The sequence below is a fragment of the Rhipicephalus microplus genome, chromosome 7 (assembly GCF_043290135.1).
Source record: "Rhipicephalus microplus isolate Deutch F79 chromosome 7, USDA_Rmic, whole genome shotgun sequence".
NCBI lineage: Eukaryota > Metazoa > Arthropoda > Arachnida > Ixodida > Ixodidae > Rhipicephalus > Rhipicephalus microplus.
This window is the reverse complement of record NC_134706.1, coordinates 172056262-172064184: the sequence shown is the minus strand read 5'-3', so window position 1 is coordinate 172064184 and position 7923 is coordinate 172056262. Positions and strand designations below refer to the sequence as shown.

General features: G+C 54.4%; 1 pseudogene; it reads right to left on the bottom strand.

Annotated features, from left to right (window-relative positions):
• Window positions 1-6939: 6939 nt before the first annotated feature.
• Window positions 6940-7092, bottom strand: LOC119180446 (5.8S ribosomal RNA; annotated as a pseudogene).
• Between the last annotated feature and the right edge of the window lie 831 nt (window positions 7093-7923).

Genomic DNA, 7923 nt, shown 5'->3' with positions numbered 1-7923 from the left:
CGCGTGCTGTCTCCGAAGAGACGGGCAGGTCACCTCCACTGCCTGACTCAAAGTCGTGCTTGTTCCCTTTGACCCGCGTCCATCGCGACGTCCTACTGGCGGTGGAAAGTGCGCACCCCGGAGACCGCGTCTGCGTGCCAGCAGCCGGAACAGTGCCCCGAAGGTGACTGTTCACCTGATGCCGCTGGCTCCGCGATCGTCTGGAGACTGAATCCCGCGCTTTCGAGCTTGGAGTGCCCACCTATTTTACTCTAACGGTTTCACGTACTCTTGAACTCTCTCTTCAAAGTTCTTTTCAACTTTCCCTCACGGTACTTGTGAACTATCGGTTTCTCGGTCGTATTTAGCCTTAGATGGAGTTTACCACCCACTTGGGGCTGCACTCTCAAACAACCCGACTCACGGGAGGCTCTATCCCAGGCGCGCAACGACGGAGACGGGCCTGGCACCCACTCTGGGACAAGCCCCTGTCAGTGGGACTTGCACCGTCGCAAACACCTGAAAACGTCGCCTCCCATACACCACATTTCCCGACCGCCTGCAAGGACGGGGGATTCGGTGCTGGGCTCGGTCCCGTTTCGCTCGCAGCTACTCGGAAAATCCCTGTTGGTTTCTTTTCCTCCGCTTAGTGATATTGCCACTACTCTTGTTGTCACAGTGACTCTCCACAGTCACCAACATACTGGCTCGCGGTGGCAGAGCGATGGTGTCGTCAGCCATTCGAAGTGTTGCGGTCGGCGCAACTGCATCCTTTCGTAGGGCTGTATGGTCGTTAGATAACGTTATGAACAGGTCGCGAAGGTTAATAATGGCTCCATGCTCGCGGAGAAAATCCATTCCGAGAATCAGGTTTTGGGAGCATTCGCGCAATACAACGAAGGAAACAATGTTCGTCGACTCACGAATTTGGAGGCGGGCAGTGCACATTCCTAGCAGTGTCAATAGGTGACCTCCCGCAGTCTGGAGGTTGGTTCCATGTCCCCAAGGTGTCGTTACCTTTCTTAGCTGTGCAGCGAGGTCAGCGCCTATAACAGAATAATCGGCACCCGTATCTACCAGAGCGGTCAGCGGGTGGTTGTCGACAAGAACAGAAATACGACCGCAAAGGTTGATTGTTGGCCAGGTGACGTGGAACGCCGTGGAGATGGTGAGCGGGATTGGCGACGCGAAAGGGTTGAGGATCGTTGGTTTGCCAAGTATTCGGCAATAGCACGGGGCCGCTCACCATCTCTAGGTCGACGAGCATCCGGACGAAAGCCGGGAAGACCCATGTGCCTGTAGGCACTCACGGTAGATGTGACCTGGTTCACCACCGTGATAACATAGAGGCCGGTTGTCGGGAGCACGCAATACACTGGATTTCCGTGTAAGAGGTGGGTTGTCGTACTGCGGTGGTCCCGAGTAGAACGATGGTGCCGTCTGCAGGGTTGACGGACGGGACGGATAGCCAACAGCCGGTGCAGGAGTACGTACTGCTTCCGCGTACGTTAATAGCGGAGCTTTGGCTGGACGCGGGGCCGTCATGGGTTGGACTTCGGCTGCACGCAGAGTCGTCATGGGGTGCACCAGGTGCCGGACCTCTTCGCGAACGACATCCGTTAAAGCAGCAACATGGGGCGGAGAAGACACGACGAGCAGCTTTTGCAGCTCCTCGCGCACAATACTGCGCACGAGCTCCGTCAGGTCTTTTACAGTCGTGACGTCAGGTAATGGTATGGCTGACGACACTGACGAAAGACTTCCAGGACGTTCATACTGGTACGAACGCTTCCTAAGCATTCTCTCCGTTGTCGTGACTTCGCGAAGAAAATCCTCTACAGTGCTGGGAGGGTACCGCACTAGTCCCGCGAACAGCTGCTCCTTCACTCCCCGCATTAGGAGGCGCACCTTCTTCTCTTCTGTCATTGAGGAGTCGGCTCGCCTGAACAGCCGTGTCATGTCCTCAACGAACATGGCAACACTCTCGTTCGGACGCTGGTTTCGGGAATTGAGGAGCCGTTCCGCTTGCTCCTTTCGGTCAGAGCTTCGGAAAGGTATTTCGCAACTGGTTGCAAAACTCTGGCCAGGTTGTCATAGTGGCTTCATGGTTTTCGAACCAAGTGCGCGCGAAGTCCTCGAGATAAAAGTAGACGTACCGAAGCTTTCGCTGCTCGTTCCACTCGTTGATGCTGCCGCAACGGTTGTAGTCGTCGAGCCAGTCGTCGACGTCCTCATAAGGGTCACCGTGGAACGGCTTCTGAGTACGCGGGACGTTGAAGAACCATGGAGGAGGCAGCGTTGATGTTTCTTGGGTTTGCGTTCCCGCACTAGCCATGGTACTGCCGAGTTGAGAAAATGGTCCGAATTCAGGAGGTAGGCCTAGTTGTCGCCTGCTACGCCGTAGGTCAGCTGGTTCTTCCAAGTCGCGGCTAGTGTCGGGACCTTGCTGCTGATTGCAGTGCATACAACACTACCCCGCACCTCCACCAGAAAATGTCACGTGATTACAGAATGACCACAACGTCTGTTCACAGGAGCAGTACTGGACGTCGTGCCGAACAGAACGTTAGAGCACGAGCACACACCAACCCTCCTCTTCTTCTTTCACACCATGGCACATACTCGCATTGGCATGGCTAAACCTCGTTCCATGCCTGCGGCTTTATGGTGGAGATGCGGGGTAGTGGCATCACGGAAACTAACCTCTCGGTGCTCTTGGCTCGGCAGATTTGTGTCGCGCGTGCTATCGTCAAATTGAAACATCGAAGGACTCAGCTTCTGATCACGAATTTTGGTGGCCAGTACCAGCTCTTGGCAAAGCAAACAGTAATCGCGAACTATGAAGCCATCGATGACGCAGAATGTTCCACTGTCGCTCCGATTGCCACTGCTGCCGAAGGTAACACTGATACAGCCAGTACAGTTGACGTGAATTGCCAGCTATCCTGTGCGCAGCAACAGCAGATACGCATGATTTTACGTACGTATAGTGATTGCTTTGCGTCCAGCTCCAAAATCAAGCAGACCCCTACCGTGAAGCACCGCATTGTGACGGACCCTACCGAACGGCCTGTACGACAGCACGCCTACCGCGTGTCGCAAAAAGAACAAGAGGCAATACGTTTTCAATGAAACAGATGCTCGACGACGACGTCATCCAACCCTCGAGCAGTCCTTGGGCGTCACCCGTCGTACTTGTTAAAGAAAGACGGCACTCTTCGATTTTGCGTCGATTACCGGAAGCTCAACAAAGTGACGAAGAGAGACGTCTACCCTCTCTCACGCATAGATGACTCACTGGATCGACTTCGACATGCCCGATATTTTTCCTCAATGGATTTACGCAGCGGCTACTGGCAGATTGAGGTCGATGAACGTGACAGGGAAAAAACAGCATTCATAACTCCCGATGGCCTCTACGAATTCAAAGTGTTACCATTTGGATTGTGCTCTGCACCGGCAACGTTCCAAAGGATGATGGACACCATCCTGTCCGGTCTGAAGTGGGAATCCTGCCTCGTGTATTTAGACGACGTCGTTGTTTTTTCCAAAACATTTGAGCAACATTTACAACGACTTCAGTCCGTCTTCGTCGCTATTCGATCCGCAGGCCTATCTCTAAAGCCGGAAAAGTGTCATTTCGGCTACGAAGAACTAAAGTTCCTCGGCCACCTTATCAGTCACGATGGGATTTGACCAGACCCAGAAAAGACCATGGCTGTTGCTGCATTTCCTCCACCTTCGAACAAACTGGATTTGCGCCGGTTTTTGGGTCTCTGCGCCTACTACAGGCGCTTTGTCCAGAGCTTTGCCAACATCGCTGAACCCCTTACCCGTTTAACGAAGGAGGATACTCCTTTTGTGTGGGGTCCAGAGCAGAGAGCCGCTTTTTCCCAGCTTCAGCAGTGCCTTCAGAGTGAACCCTTACTAGGGCACTTTGATGAAGATGCCACCACCAAACTTCACACTGACGCAAGCAACATCGGTCTTGGTGCAGTACTTGTCCAGTGGCAAGACGGCGCTGAACGTCCCAAAGCTTATGCTAGCCGCATTTTGTCATCTGCGGAAACTAACCACTCGACCACGGAGAAGGAATGTCTTGCTGTTATTTGGGCGATAACAAAGTTCCGACCGTATCTGTATGGCCGTCCGTTCAGAGTAGTTACGGACCATCATGCCCTCTGTTGGCTGGCCAATCTCAAGGACCCTTCAGGGCGCCTCGCGAGGTGGAGCTTACGCCTTCAAGAATTTGAGGTTACAGTCGTCTACAAGTCGGGCTGTAGGCACACTGATGCTGATTGCCTTTCGCACGCACCCCTCGCGACGACATCGAGGAACGATGATACTGATGGCCATTTTCTTTGTGCAGTCAGTGAATCTGACTTAGCTCAACAACAGTGGAATGATTCAGAGATCCAACAACTTATCAAACACCTTCAAGGTCGCAGCTCGAGTCCACCATCGGCATTTGCACGTTCAGGGTCATTTTGTCTCCGCAACGACATCGTCTATAAAAAGAACTTCGAACCTCATGTGACTGAGTACCTCCTCGTCGTTCCACCAGGGCTACGTGCTGACATTTTATCTGCCTGCCACGACGAGCCTTCCTCCGGCCACCTAGGATTCGCACGTACCCTTGCCCGGATTCGGACTCGCTACTACTGGCCAAAGCTCACCCAGGATGTCAAGCATTACGTTAAAACGTGCAATCATTGCCAGCGCCGTAAAGCCCCTCCTGTGCGCCCTGTTGGTTTATTACAGCCTGTTGCACCCTCGTCACAACCGTTTGAACGAATCGGCATGGACTTGCGTGGGCCCTTCCCGAAGTCACATGATGGCAACCGCTGGATCGTAGTCGCTACTGACTATTTAACGAGATACTGCGAAACGAAAGCCCTAGAACGAGGCACACCCAATGAGGTTGCGTATTTTTTATCAACAACATCGTCCTCCGCCATGGAGCGCCAACAGTTCTTATCACTGACCGTGGAAAAGCCTTTACAGTCCAATTGATGCAAGACGTCACGAGACTTAGTGGAACAGCTCATCGCAAAACAACCGCATACCATCCACAAACCAATGTTCTGACGGAGAGATTAAACAAGACGCTTGCTGACATGCTATCTATGTACGTCGACCGTAATCACAAAAAACTGGGATGCAATTTTGCCATACGTAACGTTCGCTTACAACACTGCGGTTCAAGAGACTACGGGTTTCACTCCATTCCGGTTGCTTCACGGCCGAGAAGCAATTACGTTGCTTGATGCCATGCTGTTGCCTGACACTACCGATATTACTACTGATGCGAACGACTTTCTCCGGCTCGCCGACGCGGCCCGCCAGCTTGCACTCAAACGGATCCGAAAACAACAACGAATCGACTCGCAGAGGTACAACTCCTCCCGTCATCGCCATGTCATTTACCAACCCGATGATCTGGTCTGGCTGTGGATCCCCGTTCGCTAAAGGGGCCACTCGGAAAAGTTACTTCGCCGCTACTTCGGTCCCTATAGAGTACTACGGCGCCTCACAGATGTCAACTACGAAATTCTGCTTGAAGACACAGCTCAGCCATCTCGATGTTTCCAGCAGCCCGACATTGTTCTTGTGTCACGGATGAAGCCACACTACCACCGAGCCACCTGACACTGCTTCTTCACGCGTCTTTGTGCGTGTACGCAACTATTTTAACTTTTAACCGGCATTGGTCATCGGGGTGGTACTTTTTTTTCAAAGGAGGGGGGGTAAAGCCACAGGCATGGAACGAGGTTTAGCCATGCCAATGCGAGTATGTGCCATGGTGTGAAAGAAGAGGACGGTTGGTGTGTGCTCGTGCTCTAACGTTCTGCTCAGCTCGACGTCCAGTGCTGCTCCTGTGAACAGACGTTGTGGTCGGTTTGTAATCACGTGACAATATGCTTAAATTCACCGTGTTATCTCGCCTGATCTGAGGTCGACAGAGGATACATTCGCTTCCATCAACTTCCTGCACGACCGCGTGCGCTCACCCTACCAAGTGCGCTTGCAACCCTGTACAGGGCCACATCTTCACAAGGCTGGCAAGCTGCATTCCGATGCGCGCGTGCGTCTTCCGAGCAGTTGCGTGATAAACGACCATGTCGAAAGCCCAAACACCACCGAGGCCAGTCGCCGCCGCAAGGGCAGCCACGCTGCCTGGGGAGAGGCATCGTATCGTGTAGCGTCGCCCCCGCCCCAACTGGAGTGGCCCAGTTTTTTGAACGGGACGGGAACTGCGAAGCACTTAGACCGACGTCGGAACACGACGATAACGCCTTAAGCTTCGCCAACGTTTCGCCAACTCGTGCGGGAGACTTTTTCCGCTTCGCGGCAAGTCGTCGCGCCGTGCTCCCCGCATCGACCGCGTATGCAGCGAACCGCAAACGTCGGGCGCAGCCTCGTCACCTCCCTGCGCTTTGCGAGCGAACGTTCCCTGTTCGCGCGGCAAAGCTCGGAGAAGGCACGGCACCGCAGCGTAATCGAGCGCCCGGTCTACGGGCAACTCTGCTTACTTCGATGGCAACAAGCGCAACGTAAGGCTGCGATCTCGCGCACTTCGTGCACGGCTGGAGAAGCTTAGCTGGCCGGCTTTCGCTCCTCGTGTTTATTGTGCGTTAAAGTTGCGCGTCCGTGGCTCTCGCCGCTTTTGCGCGCCCGGTCGCAGAGAGGAGTACGCAACCTCGATCGCACTTTCCCTACAGGCTTGCTTCCGATTTGAAGTCCTGCGGCGGTCTCAACGAAATGTCCATCCTCAATGCAGTCGGTCGCCCCCTTTTCGGTCGAGCTCCGGCACGACGGTCACCATCGTCTCGCCGTTGAGTGGCCGCTGTTGGCGCTCGCTGTGCAGTGTTCAGCGTGCTGTCCATGTTGACGACGCGGTCCAAACGAGTCGACGGCTCACGTTCCCTTGTGCGCCGAAGTCTCTCTTGATATGTAATCATACCCTCAGACAGACTATGCTAAGGGAAGACCCAAGGCCGCTATGTGCGTTCAAAGAATCAGTGCTCAGTGTGTCCTGCAATTCACACCAAGTCTTGCCACTGGTTGCGTTCTTCATCGACCCGAGAACTGAGTGATCCAACGCTTAGAGTCGTGAAAAAGTGTTTATTCAATTCCGTACAGTCAAAACCAAACGTTTTAGGCACTCGGCCAAACAGTGGCCAAGAAGGGCGCTTTCCAGCGCACGCTTGGACTCCAAAACTCTGCCGCGCCTGTTCGGCTGCCGCAAATCGAGCAAACGGTGTGTTTCGGACGGCGTTTCGCTTCCGCTACTTGCGAGTGCTTTCGTGGCCACCTATACATAAATACTCGGGAGGCGTCGAAGCCGGTTAGCTAACCGGACCCGTAGGTATCGTTGTGTGCTCGCTCTCATTGGCCCGCCTAACCAGAAATTGCCTGCGGTACACCCATTTGGATAAGAGTGCATGCAGATGCAGGCCTCGACGGCTACACACTTCCTCGGGCGGCCGGCTCCAGGCTCCGTACAGCGCGGGATGCACGGTCCCATCGACAAGCCTCTCCCGTTCTTACCGTGGCGTCGCGGCCCACCACGGCCAGGTTGGTCTCCTCCGCAAAAAAGGGGGACCCCCGCTTTTTGTTCCACGAAATTGCACAAGCTTCTTTCTGATCCACGGTTTGCCACCGCACACCGGCTGCCTACTTCAGCCAACAGATGGAGCCAGGCGCGCCTTACTTGCGCGGCACTTCCCACGTCTACCAAAGTCGGTGCCAAGGACCACTTTCGGCGCCGGAGCCGCGTACGAGCCTACTCGAGGCGGAAGAAGCCACCAAGGGCCTCGCCCCAAGTGCGTTCAACTGTCGAAACGTCCAAGTCCCTCGTTTTTCCGTGCTTCCTCTTTCGGCAAGTCGTTGCGGCAGCTTCCCAAAGCGCGAAGACCCGCTAATCGCGACGACCGCAACATG